Source organism: Patella vulgata, chromosome 6 (genome assembly GCF_932274485.2).
Source record: "Patella vulgata chromosome 6, xgPatVulg1.2, whole genome shotgun sequence".
NCBI classification, from domain to species: domain Eukaryota; kingdom Metazoa; phylum Mollusca; class Gastropoda; family Patellidae; genus Patella; species Patella vulgata.
The window spans coordinates 65,160,221-65,182,437 of NC_065884.2; the positions used below are offsets into that span (position 1 = coordinate 65,160,221).

General features: G+C 40.9%; 1 long non-coding RNA gene across 1 annotated transcript; it reads left to right on the forward strand.

Moving 5' to 3' along the window:
- Nucleotides 1–214: 214 nt before the first annotated feature.
- On the forward strand, nt 215–18,658 carry LOC130013145 (uncharacterized). Its single transcript, XR_008788490.1, has 6 exons — nt 215–402; nt 2,490–2,604; nt 5,901–5,981; nt 16,157–16,232; nt 17,003–17,079; nt 17,672–18,658. It is a non-coding gene; the product is annotated as an uncharacterized LOC130013145 (long non-coding RNA).
- Nucleotides 18,659–22,217: the final 3,559 nt, after the last annotated feature.

A 22,217-nucleotide genomic window follows, 5' to 3' on the forward strand; every position in this document is an offset into this window, starting at 1 on the left:
TGTTTAGTTCATGTTTTGGGGGGTTTTTTTTGATTCACGTAGCCTATCATTTACCATTTTCATTTACCCGCGGAAATTTTGTAAACATTACGACCGATTATCCAGACATAATACACGTGCGAATTTCAATTATCCAGACTTTTGTTTTTGGTTGAAACAACAGCAATTTCTCCCAAGTCACCATTATCCAGCCATTTGGGGAATTCAAGGAAAAGTAACTCCGCTTGAAATATTAAAGGGACAGAAATCTTGTTAAAATTGCCAGAAACACTCTTGTTGAGTTTTCATCTAATTACATGGCTAAAATTAAATATACCAAAAGGAATCCATCACACGTTCCTCAGGATAAAAATGCATTGCGTAAAAACCGGGAGCCAGAGTCGCCAAAGAAAAGTTGCAGTGGTAATAATATTATTTGTTTACTAGTCTCGATTTACCTGTTAGTGCTAAATGATAAGGCCAGGTTAATTTTTCGTATTACAGGTCAGATGTAAACAGGGCAAGCGCTAATCCCAACCTCTACCATAACCCTGGACCTAGCCTCAATGCTTACCCTAACCCTAACCTACAATCTCGTCAACAATCACGTGCCCTAACCGTATGTACATCTCAACGACCTTGACAAAAATTGAGCTGGCCTTAACAAATAGATTTAGCCTGATTTACCACTACACTAACTTATTGTATTGAGCCGTGTCAACAAACTTAGTTGCCCCCTAGAAATGGTTCGTGGCCTGTCTTCCGTCTTGCCCTAATGTCGTGTACTATACGGGAAATTTTGGCCGGGCAGTAGTGTTAATTCTAACTGTCAAGTTTGATATAATATATATATATATTTAGATATTAATTACATTACATAAAACCCCCTTCTCGGGCAACATGCATTAAATTATACTTTATGCATTATGTATGATACATAAAAAATTGGATGAAAAATGTATAAAGTGGATGAAATGTACATTAATATATACATTAAATAAGAGAGTACGTACAAAATATAAACCAAAGTTTTGAATACGTCATGTCATAGCTACAAATGTCGTACCGTTAAACTGTGGCTGGAGTAAGGCGGAAGACATCAGTAGTGGAATGGAACCATTTCTAGTCATGTCATAGTCGCTTTAGCTAAACGTGAAAAAAGAGATCTTTAAATTGTTGGTTATATTTTGGTTTATTAATATAGAAGTGGGTGCCACATCCCTTAGCTTGAAAGCATGCTGTACAAAGCAGCACACTGGGTTTTTTCCCAGAGCAAACGGCGGGTTAAACATATATAAATGCCCCATAAACAAGTGTCTTGTGGAGTTCATCTGAGTGGTTACACCCATTTTCAACTTGCCGTTATTAAGGGCAATTTGTACAGAACCGTAGATCCTTGTTCCACCCTTATGTGCATCACAAGTGGTGTACACGAGACCGCGGGTTTGCGTACCATCCGAACGACTAGGTGCTATTCATTACCAATGAATTACCATGCCCTCCGTCCTGTACCATTATATAGACCAGGAGAAACCGGGTGAAAAATGCCCGTGAACTTACTCGACCAATACCGGGATCGATGCCCGGGCCTCCAGGATAGGACCCACTGAGTCCCCTTAAACGACCCAATTCACGCTCAAACGTGCTCAAAATGAGTATCACTTAATTGAAAAAGCAGAACCAATTAAATGTCAACGCTGTCTGCTGGTTTGAGAATGACATGGGCAGATAAACGAAGACCGACCTACAACCGCGTTTCTCCGGTTTTCTCCCACTGCTAAAAAGCCCTACGCGCAAGCGAATTATTGAAATAAAATTGAACCATGTGTTAGTCCCGAAATTACCTAGTGTACACGGGACTCCAGTTTTCCTTCCTCCCTAACGACTATATACGTTGTTCCTTGCCAGGCGGGGGGTTAGATGGCTGAATGGTTAGCACGTGCGCGCTGTATCATAAAGCCTATCATTGAGTCAACTGGCGTGGTTTCGAATCCCCGGTTGTACGTGACAAGGAGTAGGGTCGCCTGTCCAACCTCGTGGGTTTTCTCCGGGTCCTCCGGTTTCCTCCCACTGCTAAAGACCCATACGCGCAAGCGAATTATTGAAATAAAATTAAACCATATGTTAGTCCCGAAATGACCTAGTTTGTGTCGAGTGGACGTTAAACCCCATTTCCCTCTCGCTTCCCTTGCCAGGCCCTCCGTCCTCTACCACTGACAGAGTTAGAACGTGAATAAAATAAAGAGAACATATTAGGTCATTGATGATATTGTTGTTGTTATATTGCTCTGACGCTGGCTTGCTAGCCTGAATCCCGTGTATACATTGGCGTGCACGTAAAAGATCCCTTGGTCGTTGGAATTTGATTAAAGAGTAGGCCACAGTGCCGCTTCCCGGGCGAAATGGCGTATGGCGTATGTCCGTCTTCATTAGCCCAGTATAGAAGCAGAACAGTAGGACGTTAAACCCCATTTCATTTCATTTCCTATTTCTCTGTGTATTTTATTCAGCTAAAGGAATGTATGTTTGCCAAAGAAGAATTTCAGCAATACGAGAAGCTAAATGGAAACCGATTTGTAAAACAACAAAAGATTATGTCAGGAGAATAATGAAATCTTCGATCAGGTAGGCATACGATAATCGAGTGGCCAAACGCATGCACCTTCAGGGGCGTGTCCAGGGATTTGAGCAGCGGCGGGTGCGGGTCCAAGGTGGAGACAACGTCAAGTTTGAAGTTAAGTCCGCCCGCGCGGGGGGGGGGGGACTACCCGCGAATTTGAAATGAAATGAAATTAAATGGTGTTTAAGGACCTACTGATCTGCTCCGAACACCATACAGTGTGCTTTGAGGGAAATTTTACCCGGACAGCAGCACTACGGCCTACTCTTCTATCAAATTGTCAGGCCCTCAGTCCGGCATCATTGACAAGGGGGAACCATGTCGGAAAATCTGGATGAACTTTCTCGGCCAATGCAGGGATCGAACACCCGACCTCCAGGCTAGCGAGCCAGCGTCTTACCCACTTAGCCACCGTGACCCCCCGCGAATTTGATCAAATCAGAAGCTTTGAGACAATAATTCTGCTTATTCGGGGAGTGAGCCAAGACGGCGTTATTTCTATGAATGTGGAAGAGAACGCGCTGGACACGCGCCTCGCCTTAGATCATATGACCAGCGATGAGAGACGGACGAATGATCTAACGCACGCGTCTTAGTAATTGAACTTACGCGATCTGTCTGTAATCAGACTAGATAGTTCCCTGTGTGCAGGGGGGGGGGGGGCGAATGTTTAGCACGCGCGCGATGTATCATACTGTCTGTCATTGAGTCAATTGGCGAGGTTTCGATTCCCCGATTGTACGTGGCAAGGAGTAGGGTCGCCTGTCCAACCTCGTGGGTTTTCTCCGGATCCTCCGGTTTCCTCCCACTGCTAAAGACACCTACGCGCAAGCGAATTATTGAAATAAAATTGAACCATGTGTTAGTCCAGAAATGACCTAGTTTGTGTCTAGTGGACGTTAAACCCCTCTCTCTCTCTCTCTCTCTCTCTCTCTCACACATCCTCCGGTTTCCTCCCAACTGCTAAGGCTAAGTGCAAACGAATTATTAAAAAAAAAAGTGAACCATATTATATGTTAGTTTGTGTCCCAACCCCTGACTGTTGGAATTCGATATAAGAGTAGGCTGTAGCGCCGCTGCCGGGCAAAATTTCACTCATAGCACACTGTATAGCGTATGCCCGTCTTCATTAGCCCAGTCGGAGCAGACAAGTAGGAAGGTAAACCCCATTTCATTTAGTTTGTATCCCATCTCCTCGTCGCTCCTCAACTCTCTTTTCTTTCTCGATCTGGATAAATTTATGCAAGAAACAAACAACCACTTCCATTGAAACGGATACAAGTATTTTATACATATCTCGAAGTGCTGTTGGGGGTTGTAGCTTATTCCAACACTAACGACGGTAATTCGAGATAAATTGTGCTTTTAAACATACATTATGCAAGAGCTAAATCTGCCAATTACAGGTCTTTCTTTAGGCCTTAAATGTTATCTAAATTATTAATTAGACATTATTAAAGTTATCTAGACCATAATCAACTCTCAATGTCATCGCAATTAATTTATCTAGACCATAAGCAACTCTCGGTGTCATCGCTAGCCTGCGATATTTACTGGATTAGAACCCGATCTTCTGCTGCTGATTTGATCAAAAACTTAATAATCGAGACTATGTTTTTATCGTACCGACTTTAGTAATGATGATCGAGGCTAGCAAAATTCAATCGCTAAATTATTGGTTCAGAGTGGATCAATTTGACTGATATTTTCAGAAAATTCCCTTTACATTATCTAGTTTTTAACTATTTTAGTGAGAACTGCCAGCTCTTTATCTAATCTCCCATAATGTATATTTAATCAATGAGTGTCCAAAACTGGTTAGCGGTCACAATAACAAGATAGGTATCGCTAGGGCGAGGCGGTCACCAGACTAAAGTTACAGTAGAATATGTAACATATATTCAAGCTTAGGATTAAAATAATGATATAATATTTGATAATGTCAGAAACGTATGTTTAAATACAAAGATGATATCGACACAGCAAGAACGCGTGTTAACTATAATTAATATATATCTCGTTACATTAAATATAAACTCAGACAGTTAAAAAACTTAAATAATTAATGAGATATCAATTCGGATATTGGTTAATTACTACTTTAAAGGAGCTAAATCGGTAATATTTGGGACCTAGAAATTGACCCAAATGGGTCGCAACGCATATAATATCTGATTGTATATAAACTGATTTACATTCAATTGTTTCTGTTTTGACTCTTAATTTCAAATCAGTTATGTCCAGCGAAATACGGCATAAGTCTCAACCGAATGCCAATTTCTAGCATCTGGTTATTCCAGTCTATTGCGCATGCTCTCCAGATAAGATATGGCCTCACCGTATGACATGAGTTGTTGAATATGTCTAGTCTCGTTCTTTCTGGTCACTTGTTACAAATGGCGCTGAAACGCACTATGGTAAAATGTTTACTTTTAAATGTTTAAATGTTGATTTGAATTGACAAATAATTCGTGTTTTCAACGTGTAAGACTTTGGATGATATTGAGTTAGAGACTTAGCTACTTTAACTAAAATTATATAATAAAATATATACAAAGATACACTATACATATATTCTGCTTTGCCCGAGGGGGGGTGGATGGCCGAATGGTTAGTACGTACGCACTACATCATAAGGCCTTTCATTGAGTCAACTGACGTGGTTTCGAATCCCCGGTTATACGTGACAAGGAGTAGGGTCGCCTGTCCAATCTCGTGGGTTTTACCCGGGTCCTCCGGTTTCATCCCACTGCTAAAGACCTTTACGCGCAAGCGAATTATTGAAATAAAAATAAACCATATCTTAGTCCCGAAATGACCTAGTTTGTTTCGAGTGGACGTTACCTCCCCCCTCCCTCTCTCTCTCTCTCTCTCTCTCTCTCTCTCTCTCTCATATATTCTGCTTTGCTCGTAAATCGGAAACGATAATCACCCACGTGAACTATATTGTTTCAAAAAAACTGTTGAAAAGGCGCCACTTGACAAATGTACCTAGGGGAAGCGGTCGTGCCCCGTTACTCTCCGAGGCTAAACCTATTTGTTAAGGCCATTTCAATTTTTGTCAAGGTCGCTGAGATGTAAATAAGGTTAGGGCACGTGATTTTTGGCGAGATTGTAGGTTAGGGTTAGGGTAAGCATTGGGGCCAGGTCCATGGCTAGGGGTAGGGTTGGATTAGCGCTAGCCCTGTTTACATCTCGTGACCTATGACCTGGCCTTATCATTTAGCACTTACCACTCTTCGACTATATCTAGGTCACTGCGCAATATACCATGTTTGTTTTACCTTTCATGTTTTTACAGACAGCTGTTTAAAAGAGTTGCTGATCGACAACCTGAATTATGTAATGATGTTGAGCGTGCGTTATTAAAGCTCGAAGACAGGTAAAGTAGAAATGAAATGGGGTTTAACGTCTTACTGTTCTGCTCCGACTGGGCTAATGAAGGGCATATGCCATGCAATGTGCTATATGGGAAATTCACTCGGCAAACCTCAGAGGATTCCGTTACTCTGCATCTAGATGTAGGATGCTACCGAGTGGAGCGAAATTTTGCCACACCACGTAACGCCACTAATCCCTACTTTCATATCGAATTCCAACTGCCAATGAATTTTTTAGTGTGTACACGTGGCCTCTGTCTTGCACCCCTGACAAGAGGAAACCACGCCGGAAAATTCCGATGAACTTTCTCGACCAACGCATGGATCGAACACGGGACCTTCGGGTTAGCGAACCAACGTCTTACTTCGTGGGAGGCTCTCGTTACTCAGTAAGGAGCCGAGTCACAAACCAGGTGACCCGGGGTTTGATCCCAGTGTTGGCCAGGAGAGTACCAGAGTGATGTCCCCTTGTCAATGGTGCAGGACGGCTTCAAGTCTTTAGGAGAGAGAGAGAGAAATGGGGTTTAACGTCCACCCGACACAAACTAGGTCATTTCGGGTCTAACATATGGTTCAATTTTATTTCAATAATTCGCTTGTGCGTAGGGGTCTTTAGCAGTGGGAGGAAACCGGAGGACCCAGAGAAAACCCACGAGATTTGACAGGCGAACCTGCTACAACCGGGGAATCTAGTCTTTAGCAATGGACGAAAGGAAGAGGTGCTTTGTGCACACGTAAAATAACTCTTGCCATTTTGAATTCGATGAAGAGTAGACGGAGACGGCCACTTTCAGTCAAATTAAGTTTAAACGTATTATGGGAATAATTTGCCCGGACATGGGTGCTTCGGCCTACTCTTATTTCGAAGGGTTTTTTTTTACGTGTACAGCAACCTTGGATTTTTCTTCCCATCCGAAAGACTAGACACTGTTCCTTGTCAGACCTTCCGCCCGGCACCACTAACCAGGGTAAACCACACCGGAAAATCAAATCCCACTCCTACGTTTCAGAATCGTTCCTCGGGCTTAACGCCCGCTTCCACTTATGATGGTATCTCAGACAAGTCTAGCCGCATCGCTGTATTTAACCTAGAAGCTATTCATATACCGGGTCGTGTTAATTTGCCCCACCGGGATGCCTTTCTCCAGCCAGACTAAGTGCCCAAACATATACCAAACAAAAACATTAAAAATTTAATACCGGTAATGTATATGTTGTTGAACAGCAGACTATATGAAAGCTATATTATTATATTGGCAATGATGAGTAATAGAATATATCATGTTTCTAATAAAAGCAGATGTAATCGTATGTGGAATTTTTTATTAAGCTTGCAATTAATTAAATAACAAGGGTGTTATTTTTCGTCATTTGAAAACACGATTAGAATATCATATAATCTGTATCATACCTAATGGGATGGTCGACATTCAAAACGTAAGTGTTGCATGCATAAAGATATATTTATATATGTTTATGACCATACATGATCCAGGAAACAAGCATGGTGTCGCCTTGACCCTCTTTAAATAAGTGACGTCAATCGAACAAAGGACCAGCATATCAGTTTTCATGTTGTTAGCGCAGAGCCTTAGGCCCTTTATTAAGAACAAGAAGACCAAGAACATGAATACCAAGTGTGTGCAACCGGTTCGTACTTCAAAGATAGGTTGCCAGGCAACGAAACATACGCCCACAGCGGCTAAGTCGTCTGGTAGTCAACAACTGTTGTCGCATATTTTTTTCTTTTGTCAGAAATGAAAACATTTACAACACACTGAAATATGATAACGAGTAACAACCCATTTGGCTTCTAGTTCTGCCCTATTCTAACATTTAGCATACAAAACACTTAATATCAAGTGCCACAATCATCGGAAATAGTTGAAAATCAATAGGCTTCTTCGTCGCATGATCTTAAACACTTTATAAATATAAAGTCAATCGGACATTAACATTAGCCTCTAAAACGCCCACAAGATTTTTCAAGGTGATCAAGGGCCATAACTCCGACAGTAATTATCGGAAATCATTGAAAATCAATAGGCTTCTTCGTCTCATGACCTTAAACACTGTGTATAAATTTAAAGCCAAGAGCGTCCACAAGCAATTGTTGACACTGGACCGACAGACGGGTGGGCGGGCGGGGGCGACGACAATACACGACCACATTTCATTGTGGACGTATAATTAAATTTTCTGCAGGTCACGTGGACGAGAAAAAAAGAAATAAGAGACATGTTTTATTTCATTACGAAAACACGGCCTTTTGCCTCCCGCCTTTCGAAGAAAGCAAGGAACTATCAAAATGGGTCCGCCCGTCCGCCTGCCCGTCTGTCCGTCTGTCTTTATAGTTTCATTATATCAATACCTTGACTGAGTTTGATACTGAGCATTTTCTAAACAGGTTAGCTGAGCGATAAGCAATTTGATTAATCGAGACTTTGGAGCTCGATAACTTTGATTCTAATTTTTGACTAAGTTTGATGATGAGGATTTTCTTGTTAGGCTAGTAGAGACTTTAATCTGATTGGTCGAGACTTTGAAACACAATAACTCTCCTTCTAATTGAGGTACAATATTCAAACTTGATGTAGGTGTTTATTAGGTTCATGCCTTGACAATGTTCGTTCATTTGCATTTCCCGCTAAGGCCAAGAAGAGATAAGTAATTTGATTGGTTAATTGCGACTTTGGAACACAATAACTTTGGTTTTAATCGGGCGAGAGCGATGAATAGATTCATTATATCAATGCCTTTACTAAGTTTGATGATGTGAATTTTCTGCTTAGGCTAAGTAGTGATAAGCAATTTGATTGGTCAAGACTTTGGAACATAACAACTCTGCTTTTAATTGAGGTAAAATGTTTAAAGGAGCCGAATCTGTATTCTCTGGTACCTAGAAATGGACAAAAGTGGGTCGCAACGCATATAATGATGTAATATGAATGTATATAAACTGATTTACATTCAATCGTTTCTGTTTTTACTCCAATTTCTAATCAGTTATGTTCGGCGAAATACGCCAGAAGTCTCAAACGAATGGCAATCCCTAGCGTCTGGTTATTCCAATCAATAGGATTCTTCGTCTCATAACCTTAAACACTGTGTATAAATTTAAAGTCAATGGATTATTCTCTTTTGGAATTTGTTTAGCCTTGTTCATCGAGTCGCTTCATTACAATTTTAAAATTTTCGTTTTGTCTTTGATATTGGATATTAGAGGCCCATCTTTCACGGTAAGAGAACAACATCAACGTTGATTTAAATGGACCAATAAGTCGCGTTTTAAATGTCGAAGACTGTAGGTGATATTGAGTTAAAGACTCGCCTCCTTTAAACTTGGTTTAGATATTCAATAGGGGAATGTCTTGACTGAGTTCAATGATTAACATTTTCTGCTAAAGCTCAGCAGTGCTAAGTAATTTCATTGGTCGATGCTTTCGGACAAGATAACTTCGATTCTAACTGATGGAGACTGATGAAACTTAGTGTATAGTTTCACTACCAGATACTTCAAAACCTTGATTGAGTTTGATATTTTATCTACGTTTTTTGGCGGCCATTTGAAGAGCGTCCTCTCTTTTTATCACTTTCAAGAGTCTGTTTGGGAATAACTCTAATAAAAACTAAAGCAAAAAGTGGTCAAACATGCATCATTGTTATTAATTTAACCCACATAGTCACTATATTGAAAAAAGTACCCTCACGGAAAAATATTCAGACTACAGCCTGTTTACCTCATATATTCTTGTTCAGAATAAAAAAAAAAACTGGATTGGAAAAACCAGATGAGAATTTCTACGGCTCCGGGTGGAACCTCCCTTAATTATAACCCATCCTAGATAGAGAGTGATAGTGTATAGCTGATAATCAGTTTGATTGCTCGATACTTTGGAAAAAGATAAATGTGCAATTAATTAATATGTGCCATCTATTTATTTTGGGATTGCGGCGGGGGATATCAGCCTCACTGTTGGCTTGTTTTTTTTGTTTAAGAGTTAAAGCAACGGTGGGTGATTTGCGTTTTTATACGCCCACATTGAAATGTGGTCGCATATTGTCGTCGCCGCCGTCCGTCCGTCGGTCCGGCGTCCACAGTGTTTAAGGTCTCGAGACGAAGAAGCCTGTTGATTTTCGACGATTTCCGAGTATTACTGTCAGAGTTATGGCCCTTGATCACTTCAAAAATATTGTGGACGCCCTAGAGGCTAAAGTCCAATTGACATTAAATTTATACACAGTGTTTAAGGTCATGTGACGAAGAATCCTATTGATTTTCAGCGATTTCCGATAATTACCGCCAGAGTAATGGCCCTTGATCACTTTTAAAAATCTTCTGGACGCTCATGAGGTTAAAGTTAATATCCCATTGACTTTAAATTTATACACATAGTTTAAGGTTATGAGACGAAGAAGCCTATTGATTTCTCGCTATTTCCGATAATTACTGCCAGAGTTATGGCCCTTGATCACTTCAAAATATCTTGTGGATGCTCTAGAGGCTAAAGATAATATCCGATTGACTTTTACTTTACACACAGTGTTTAAAGCCCTGAGACGAAGAGGTATATTGATTTTCAATGAATCAGCTAAATTCATGATATTAAATGTTTCATATGCTAAACATTAGCATGGGGCAGAACTTTATAAAAACCAAACAAATTCTAATGATTTTCTGATAATTACTTAATGAGTTGTTACTCTTAATCAGATTTTAGTGTATTATAAATGTTTCATTAGTGAAAAAAGTAAAAATATGTTACAACTCTTGTTGACAGCCCGGACGATTTAGCTGCTGTCGCTGTGGGCGTATGTTTCGTTGCCTGGCAACCTATCTTTTAGAAAAATATCAAATATCTCATGGCTTAATCCACGCCATTATGTACTCAGATTGGTTATTTAACATTTGATTAAGAAAATCAAATCAAAATTCCCCGACTTGGATAAAATCGGATGAGAGAGAGAGAGAGAGAGAGAGAGAGAGTTTAACGTCCATTCGACACAAACTAGGTTATTTCGGGACTCACATATGGTTTAATTTTATTTCAATAATTGGCTTGCGCGTAGGTGTCTTTAGCTGTGGGAGGAAACCGGGGGACCAGGAGAAAACCCACGAGGTTGGAAAGGCTACCCTACTCCTTGTCACGTACCAACCGGGGATACGAAACCATGCCAGTTGACTCAATGACAGACCTAGACGATACAGCGCGCACGTGCTAACCATTCGGCCATCCATCCCCCCGGATTATAAACAGGTCCATCAATTACAATCTGATTAAAACACAGATCCTATTTCGTTTCGTTTTTTATAATTCAAAATTTTGTTTTACTTGTCTTTACTACACCAGGATCTGGAAGAGTTGTTATATAACCCGCGTTGATGTGAAAGATTAAACAATGAATCGGTCTGTTACGGCGAGTTTTTAGCGGGAGGTGCGCGGAACTGTGGGTAACCCACTAGAAACTTCAACACTGATTGGTTAATCAAATGTCTGATGTCATAGGGTCAATAGTCACTCGTATGACCTCTGAAGAGGCCATCGAAACTATAAAAAAACGAAACGAAATAAATATCTGTAGATTGCATCATTTAGATGTTGGTATAGCGAAATGAAATGAAATGAAATGAAATGAAATGGGGTTTAACGTCCTACTGCGCTGGTCCGAACTGAGCTAATGAAGTCGGGCATATGCCATACAGTGTGCTATGAGTGAAATTTTGCCCGGACAGCGGCACTACGGTCTACTCTTACATCGTGCATCTTATATCTTTTACGTGCACGCCAATGTGTACACGGGACCTCGGTTTTTCGTTCCATCCGAACCACTAGACAGCTGTCCTTGCCAGGCCCTCCGTCCTGCATCACTGACAAGAGGGAACCACGCCGTAATATCTGGATGAACTTTCTCGGCCAATGCAGGGATCGAACAACCGACCTCCGGGCTAGTGAGCCAGCGTCTTACCCACTGTTGGTATAGTGGCGGTGGTATAGCAATTAAAAGTGAAAGAATGCTAATGTTATTAAAAATTCAAGTATTCATAACTTCACTCAGAATAAGGTGATTTGACTGAAATTTTCAATATGTTGCTTTTTCATTATCTATTTTTAAACAGCTGCGGATAGCGCTGCGGATAGCGGGGAGGGGGAGGTCCAAATTTAGGGAGTCATCCACAATCCTACCCCAAAATACATGTCAACACAGATGGTATTGCCTATATAGAAGATCGCCGGAAAGCAGTTTTATGCAAGTTGGCATAGCGAGCAACCTGAAGAGTGAATTGGGAAGGGGATGGGGGGGGGGGTCTAGGAAAATTTTGAAAGTTTGAGTCAGTGTTCTGGGAGTTGATAGTATATTTGTATAGTCTGTCGCCCCATGACCCTGGTACTACTTACTGGGCGGTTCACTATGACCATGAATATGATAGAGATGAGATAGTATTCGAACACAGCGGAGTGGAAGAACGATGGAGATCGCATAGGCGCGAAAAAATTTCAGATCCAGATATCGACGCACAAAATGTAATATTTTGAGGGGAGGGGGGGGGGCTAAGAGGCACTACTACCATCGTGACGTGAAGCCCCCCCCCCCCAACGCCTTTAAATCCGCGCCTATTATAGCGAAAACTTACAGCTCTTTAAGTAAATATTACATAATGCATCAAGGGGGGGGGGGGGGGGGCATTGATTCTAGTGGCGTGGTTTCGATTCCCCTCTTATACGTGACAAGGAGTAGGGTCGCCAGTCCAACCTCGTGGGTTTTCTCCTGGTCCCGCAGTTTCCTCCCACTGCTAAAGACCCCTACGTGCAAGCCAATTAATGAAAGAAAATTGAACCATGTGTTAATCCCGAAATCAACTAGTTTGTGTCGAGTGGACGTTAAACTCTCTCTCTCTCTCTCTCGCTCTCTCTCTCTCTCTGTCTCGCCTGTCCAACCTCGTGGGTTTTCTCCGGGTCCTACGCTTTCCTCCCACTGCTAAAGACCCCTACGCGCAAGCAAATTATTGAAAAAAAATTGAACCATTATGTTAATCCCGAAATGACCTAGTTTGTGTCGTAAAACCCCCCTCTCTCTCTCTCCCTCTCTCGCTCTCTCATAATGTGTTTTTAATGACCACCATGAGTGGCACAGACTCAAAGTATCCTACTGCTCAAGACTGCGGTTCTTTTGTTCGGCTCACGGCTTACGGATTGCCCCGAGTGGTAAAGCTCAATCACTGAATACATTAGGAACTAATGCGCGAGATTGTCGTCTAATTGATTCAACCCATAGTAAAATCACTATTTTGTAACACCGAGGGTTTGTTTGCAATTTCTATATATTTTTTTTTATATTCGTAAGTGATTTTCAGTACTATATTCACAGTCCCGCCTCTCCGAGGAATATATATTTTATTTTTTAATAGCCATAATGGACTATAATAGCCTTTAATAATATACCACATTAAATGCATCATTAGATTCCAGTCATATAGTGGTATGTTAGGTACATTCTCATTCAATAGTTAGTATTATTATGTACTTGGGAGTTGTTTTTTAAACAATAATGTGCCCTCTACTTAACACACACAGGGAGAGAGAGAGAGAGAGAGTCTATCTCTATCTGGCTGAAATAGATGCTCGGGTCGTTCTAGCTGTAATAAGGCACTCGCGTCGTTCGAGAGAGAGAGAGAGAGAGTCTATCTGACTGAAATAGATGCTCGGGTCGTTCTAAGTGTAATAAGGCGCTCGCGTCGTTTTGGGTTAGTGCTAAATGATAAGGCCAGCTCAATTTCTCGTCATAGGTCACGAGATGTAAATAGGGCTAGCGTTAACCCTAACCCTAACTGGGACCCACGCTGGCTCACTACCCCGAAGGTCGCGTGTTCGATACCTGCATTGGCCGAGAAATCTTCCGACGTGGTTTTCTCTTGTCAGTGGTGCAGGGCCTGGCAAGTACAGCTGCCTAGTCGTTCGAATGGGACGAAAAACCAAGGTCCCGTGTACTCATTTGCGTGCACGTAAAAGATCCCTTGGCAGTTGGAATTCGATATAAAAATAGGCCTGTCCAACCTCGTGGGTTTTCTCCGGATCCTCCGGATTCCTCCCACTGCTAAAGACCACTACGCGCAAGCGAATTATTGAAATAAAATTGAACCATGCGTTAGTCCCGAAATGACCTAGTTTGTGTCGAGTGGACGTTAAACCTCTCTCTCTCTCTCTTTCTCCATATCAAGTCTTGCCCAACATAGCAAACAATCTGATAAAAGTATAATATAAATAAAACATACTAAGCCTATGGTCACGTTACCATGACAAACTACTTCCTTGTATAACACAAATATGTTTCCTTATGAAGGTGAAGTGGTGTGCAATTTATTGTCTTTAAACCACTCCACAGTACATCCAACATTTTTAATACCCATTGAACGGGAGAATTTCGTATATTTCCGGAATCGGGAATTAAGGACAGGGGAGTAGTGATGTTGCTAGACTTTGTGGACGCTCAAGAGGCTAAAGTTAATATCCGATTGATTTTAAATTTATAGACAGTGTTTAAGGTCATGAGACGAAGAAGTCTTTTGATTTTTGATAATTACTGCCAGAGTTGTGGCCCTTGATTAATTGAGAAATCTTGTGGAAGCTCTAGAGGCTAAACTTAATATAAATTATACACAGTATTTAAAGATGGGTTCCCGCGTACAAACTGGGTGATTTAGTGGTATATATGGACTAAAAACATATTCAAACTAATTAATTTGTCATAATTATGCTTCAAATCCTTCTCAAACATTGTAATTGCGAAGGAATGCCCTGCTATTAAAATTCGATCAAACCAGGTCATGTTTACGTCACGTCTTGGAAATCAGAGGAGAATTCATTGCATACATAAGACGATGTTGTCTTTAATCGCTTACTATTTATTACAAATATCGAATCCTAATTAAATTCTCGGATTATCCACTACCCGCGTCTTTTTCCGTCATTTTTATCTCAGAAAGTGTTGTACGTCTAACTCTTCATAAAGTTTATCAACTTGTACATCAAGCGCTCAATGTTCGCGTGTGACCTTTGACATCACGCGTGCAGAAATTCTTTATCGTTGGGCTGTTGATTAGGGGAACCCTTACATTTTCGTCCTGTATACGCTCCATGAGTGGTTTTCGGGGAATCCAGTATTTTTCTATTAAGATTGGATATCTCTACTTTCCATATATACCAAAATTACCATACTTTTATTGGAAATAACCACCCGATAAATACTTTTCTGGGAACCCATCTTTAAGGTCACGAGAAAAACAATCGAAACAAATTCTCGTTGTTAGATTTTAGTATGTTGTAAGTGTATTCATTACTGACAAAAGAAATGCGACAACCCTTGTTTACTGCGCGGACGACTTAGCTGCTGCGGATGTATGTTTCGTTGCCTGGCAGCCTGTCTTTGGACCAGGAAATGATTGCATACTCTTCATCATTCTCGCTATCCCAAAGGAAGACAACTCTGCATGGGAGAATGACACTTCGCAACCCTCTTGTTCTTCGGGCGACGCTCACTGTATGGCGTATGCCCGTCTTCAATAGCACAATCAGAGCAGAAAAGTAGGACGTTAAACCCTATTTCATTTTATTTTCATTCCGCCCATCTTGTGACCGATCTTGCTAGTTATTTAGGATCTGTTTTATATAGAGCGAAGCTCTAAACTTGAGCAAAGCTCTTTCCCGGTAACACAGGAGCGTAATTGAAAATGTCACCCACAGACTGTTGATTAAAAAAAAATTCAGACAGGAACCGGATACACTGGGGAAAACAGGCAATGCGCATGTTAACTTACCAAATCTCGACCAAACGAGATCACGTAACTAACAAAAATAATTCTACACACCAAATCTCGTCCAAGCGAGATTACGCGCCTCATAGAACTATTTCTATGACGCGTCTAATCAATGACGTCACATATTTTTTTACGTCAATGAAAATAATTCTCACACTTTTTTGTACTTTTTTTTTTAAAAAAAAGTTAATGTATAAAATTTAGATCTAAATAAAAATCAATTTTGAAAAACTAAATTATTTAACATTGTTTTTATCACTCGAGAAAATTAATTATGAAGGTTTTATATTTGACAATAATTAGCTTCGCTCTACTCAGGCATTGCAGGCATTGCCTGTTACATATTATATGACCAATTTTCAGATTATGTGTTGAGATGGATGAATTGAAAGCACCCAAGAACAAAATGGCTGATTACACTAAACTCGACCCTGTCCTAGTAAGTATGAACACAATCTGATTAAAACACGAATCCTATTTCGTTTCGTTTTTTTATAGTTCAAAATTTAATCTTACGTGTTTTTACTACACTTGGATCTGGAATAGTTGTTATATAACCTGCGTTATGGCTGATGTGAGGGATTAGCCAATGAAACGGTCTGGTACGACGAGTTCTTGGCGTGTGGTGGACAGAACTGTGAGTATCCCACTAGAAACATCAACGCTGATTGGTTAATTAAATGTCCAACGTCTGACACACCCTTCCACTACAACCGGCCATCAAAAGTATAAAAGAAACGAAACGAAATATAGATGTGTATTTTATTTAGATTGATTCGAAACTATGCAAAACCACAGAAAAACATAGAGGTTGCTATGTGTAGGATAAAGCACGAGACTGAGGTTATGCTGGGGAAAGAAAGCCTGAAGAAAATAACCCGAGAAAAAGGAAAACCGAGGCCGGCAGATCTGAGTTTATCTGTGTTTCTATGTAGCCTGATCTGTGTTTCTATGTAAACTGACCTGGGTGTTTCGTTGTTTCTTTGTAGTCAGATTTGAGTTTTTCTGTGTTTCAATATTTTTGTATAGGCTGACCTGTGTTTCAATGTTTTTGTGTAGGCTGACCTGTGTTTCAATATTTTTGTATAGGCTGACCTGTGTTTCAATGTTTTTCTATAGGCTGACCTGTGTTTCAATGTTTTTCTATAGGCTGACCTGTGTTTCAATGTTTTTCTATAGGCTGACCTGTGTTTCAATGTTTTTCTATAGGCTGACCTGTTAGAGAAATGTAAAGAAGAAGAAGAGCACGAGGATAAACTGATATATGATTGTGAAGTAGAATTCAGGTAAATATATTAAACCATATTATATATTATAGCTATATCCATTCACCACCCGGCGTGGTCTCCCCTTGTCAGTGGTACAGCTATATTCATTCAAACATCCGGCGTGGTTTCCCTTGTCAGTGGTGTAGCGATAACCATTCACCATCCGGCGTGCTTTCCCCCTTGTTAGTGGTGCAGCTATATTCATTCGAGCATAAGTATGACAGAGAGGGAGAGAGACGGGGGGTGATGGCCCGGGGATTTTCCAGCCCGGATTCTCCATGTCAGTTTTGTGGTGTGCACGTAAAAGAACCCTTGGCAGTATATAGCAGTCGGGTGAAACCTCTAGATAACCCTACCTTGTCACGCTCAAGCTTGGGATCGAAACCAGTCCAAATGACCCAATACAGACTTTATAATCTAAAGCGCGTGCGTAAGGTCACTAGACCCTAACCCCTATAGAAATAAAGTACACCGTTTTGCCGCTATCAGGGCAAAATTACCCCACAACATACTGTCGGCCCTATAGCCTGGTTGGTGCAGAAAAGTAGGACGATAAACTTCCTTTCATTTCTGTGTTATACGAACTGTCCTGCTGTTTGTTTTTTTTCAGGAAAAATGTCGTGTTGAAAACCAAGATAAGTAAATTAAGGAACCGATAACGAGTTGTATGTCACACTGATCAGCCGCTACAATCACTAAAAGAATAAAAGGGATGACATCGTTATGAGCCCCCAATATTAACCCTTTTCTTTCTGTAAATTGAATTCTTGAACATTTTCTATACGAATTAGAAAAAAAAATAAAGGTTTTTGAAGTATATGTAGGTAAAAAATATGTTCTATTTAGTGTAAATGGGTATGTAAAATGGGTACAAGTCACCATTCTGTCCGGACCAGTAACGTCTTATGTAAACAATGCACGCGCCATTGAGCCAATGATTGGCGCCACGTGATGTGACGTCACGTTTTGAAAGCCGTTATTATTTACAGAGTTGTTAGAAGACTTTTGCAATCCTCTGTGAAACAGATTTGTTGTATTTAATTAAACGGGTTAAACAGCTGAATATTTTTCATCTTATTTCGACTTTTTCTTAAAGGGACAATAACACTCTTACTGGCTTGACAGCTCCCAAAAATAAAAAAAATAGCCTAGATGTGTTAGTGTCTTACCTGTTGTGTAAATTATCCATTAAATCCTATTTTACTTGTCATCTGTGAAACAGATTGGTTGTATTTAATTAAACGGGTTAAACAGCTGAATATTTTTCATCTTATTTCGACTTTTTCTTAAAGGGATAATAACACTCTTACTGGCTTGACAGCTCCCAAAAATAAAAAAAATAGCCTAGATGTGTTAGTGTCTTACCTGTTGTGTAAATTATCCAGTAAATCCTATTTTACTTGTCCAGAGGGTTCAAAAATCCAAGTCACATTTGAAAAGGTTTACGTCAGGCTTTTCAAATCATTTAGTTGAATTTTTCCATTTTTTTAAATTAGATGTGTTAAGATGAAATTTGTATCGTCAATTAATTGAAATATTGTAAAATTTTGCAATTTGTTGACCAGAATAAAGATTGGTACATATTATTCAGTTACAAGAGTGGTATTTGGCATTTAAACATGCATTATGCAAGAGCTAAATCTGCCTATTGCAGGTCTTTCTTTAGGCCTGAAATGTTTTCTAAAGTATTAATTAGACATTAATTAACTGATCCAAACCTTAATCAACTCTCGATGGCATCAGATTTCTCCGATATTAAATAGATTAGAATGGTTCAGCGATACTTTGATTTAATCAAATATGGAGGACCGAGACTTAGCTTCGATCAACCAGTACGATGGTTGAAATTATTACACACGTCTGCCAAACCTTCAAAGGCTAATATATTCGCTTGCAATAGAGTAAATTGAATGAAATTTTCAAATTATTCATTTGTAGTTATGAAGACAGGCATACGCCATACAGTGTGCTTTGAGGGAAATTTAGCCCGGACAGCGGCACTACGGCCTACTCTTATATCGAATTCCAAATGTCAAGGGATCTTTTACGTGCACGCCAATGCGTACACAGGACCTCGGTTTTTCGTCACATCCGAACGATTAGACAGCTGTCCTTGTCATGCCCTCCGTCCTGTACCACTGACAAGGGGGAACCACCCTGAAAATGTGGATGAACTTTCTCTGCCAATGCAGGGATCGCTTACTCAATTGGGACAGTATTGATTTTCCTATTCTACGCCACTTTCTTGTATGGCAATCGCTTCTTTAAATTTTTATTTATATTTACATTTCTAATCAATTCTGTTCGGTAAAATACTGAAGCATTCCAAATTGAATGGCAACAGTTAATTATAATATGTGTTTCTAATTTAATATACTGTCATCAGATAATCGTGTCACTAAACATATTAATTTTTGTAATCGTCTAAATCGTGATATTACGGACATGAAATGAAATGAAATGGGGTTTAACGTCCTACTGCTCTGCTCCTATACTGGGCTAATGAAGACGGGCATACGCCATACAGTGTGCTATGAGGGAAATTTTGCCCGGGCAGCGGCACTATCACCTACTCTTATATCGAATTCCAACTGCCAAGGGATTTTTTACGTGCATTCCAATGTATACACGGGACCTCGGTTTTTCGTCTCATCCGAAGGACTAGACAGCTGTCCTTGTCAGGCCCTCCGTTCTGCACCACTGACAAGTGGAAACCACGTCGGAAAATCCCGATGAACTTTCTCGGCCAATGCAGGGATCGAACACCCGACCTCCGGGCTAGCGAGCCAGCGTCTTAACCAACTAGCCACCGTGGCTCCTATACTCTTCATACTCTGATGGCCGAATGGTTAGCACGCGCGCGCTGTATCATAAGGCCTGTCATTGAGTCAACTGGCGTGGTTTGGAATCGCCGGTTGTACGTGACAAGGAGTAGGGACGCCTGTCCAACCTCGTGGGTTTTCTCCGGGTCCTCCGGTTTCCTCCCACTGCTAAAGACACCTACTCGCAAGCGAATTATTGAAATAAATTAAACCATATGTTAGTCCCGAAATGACCTAGTTTGTGTCGAGTGGACGTTAAACCCCATTTCTCTATCTCTCTCACTCTTCATAGGCGTACGGGTCCGGCGAATATTAGGTGTGAGGGGGGCGGGAGCGGCCAGACCTGAAATGCCCGAAAATTTTCCCATTTACAGACGGCCAGGCCGATCATCAGCGAGTTGACCGTGTAGGGGAATCCCAAGAAATTTTGACGGCTGCATAAACGCGCTTTCCTGCTATTCCAGCCCATGACTACGGCAACTTCAAAGTGGTCTAAAATATATATAGCCTAACTTAGATGGCTGACCCAAATTCCATTTAACTGTTCACTCGTTTACAGTTCACGGAGATGCGACGGTCGGGAGTTAAGCATCTTCAAGTGCCGATCTGAATACCGATTATCCAATCAGACTGTTGCAGCTGCATTCTAAAATAATAATCGATGTCCGATTGCACCCCAACCCCTCCCCCTACCACCTGGCTCGTACGCCTGTGATACTCTTTGTCTTTGTGAATTTAAATCCTTATATAATATATATATGACTAGTATTTGTATACGCCCACACGTTGGCGTACGTAGTCCATTCGGCACACAGAGGACTATCTACTCCGAGAGTAGATCTCTGTTATGTAAAATTTTTCTAGTCCGTTTCAGGGGCGGGGGGCACGGTGGGTAAGTGGATAATATGCTGGCTTGCTAGCCTGGAGGTCGGGTGTTCGATCCCTGCATTGGCCGAGAAAGTTCATCCAGATTTTCCGGAATGGTTCCCCCTTGTCAGTAATGCAGGACGGAGGGCCTGACAAGGACAGCTGTCTAGTGGTTCGGATGGGACGAAAAACGGTGGTCCCGTGTACACATTGGTGTGCACGTAAAAGATCCCTTGACAGTTGGAGGTAGTGCCGTTGTCCAAGCAAAATCCCCTCATACCACACTGATTGGCGTATGCCCGTCTTCATTAGCCCAGTTCGGAGCAAAACAGTAGGACGTTAAACCCCATTTAATTTTATTTCATTTCTAGTCCATTTCACATGTCATACACAAAGACAAAATAACCCGTTCCAATTTGATTAAATGACAGCGGATTAAATACTTCTGAAAATTCACGAAGTATAATCATTTTGTATTATCTATTTTTGAACTATTAAAGCACAAACTGTCAGCTCTTTATCTAAATCTTGCGCAATATATCTTTAATAAAGGTATTTTTTAGAATTGCGAGATATCAATTGCGACATTGGTTAATTACAATTGCTACTGAATAATGAATATCTAACGAGACACGCTCCATCGCCACTAACAAATATGTGTAAGAACTTAACCTGATCATGCATAATAAATTGTTCCATGAGGGAACTTTTGCCTACTGTGTGCCTACTGTTCTGCTCCGACCAATAAGATTAAAACACAGATCCTATTTCGTTTCGTTTTTAATAGTTCAACATTTCGTTTTACTTGTCTTTCCTACACTAGGATCTGGAAGAGTTGTTATATAACCCGCATTCTGGGTGATGTGAGGGCTTAGCCAATCAAACGGTCTGTTACGGCGAAATTTTGGCGTGAGGTGCACGGATCTGTGGGTAACCCACTAGAAACATCAACGCTGATTGGTAATCAAATGCCTGACGTCATAAGGACAAAAGCCGCTCGTATGACCTCTGACGCGACCTTCCACTACAACCGATCAGACCTTCATGTAGTAGCGGCCATCGAAAGTATAAAAAAGAACGAAATGAAATAATAGATCTGTATTTTTTAATCAGACTGTGCTCGGACTGGGCCTATGAAGACGGGCATAGGCTATACTGTGTGCTATGATGGAACCTTTGCAAAGACAGCGGCGCTACGGAATCAAATCTTATATCAAATTCCAACTGCCTAGAGTTGTCCTTGCCAGACCCTCCATCCTGCACCACCAGCAAGGGGAGACCACCCCGACGGACTTTCCCGGCCAACACCGGGACAAACACGGAACCTCGAGCACCGTGGATGAAATGAAATGGGGTTTAACTTCCTACTGTTCTGCTCCTAACCTGGGCTAATGAAGACGGGCATACGCCATACAGTGTGCTATGAGGGAAATTTTGCCCGGGCAGCGGCGCTACGGCCTACTCTTA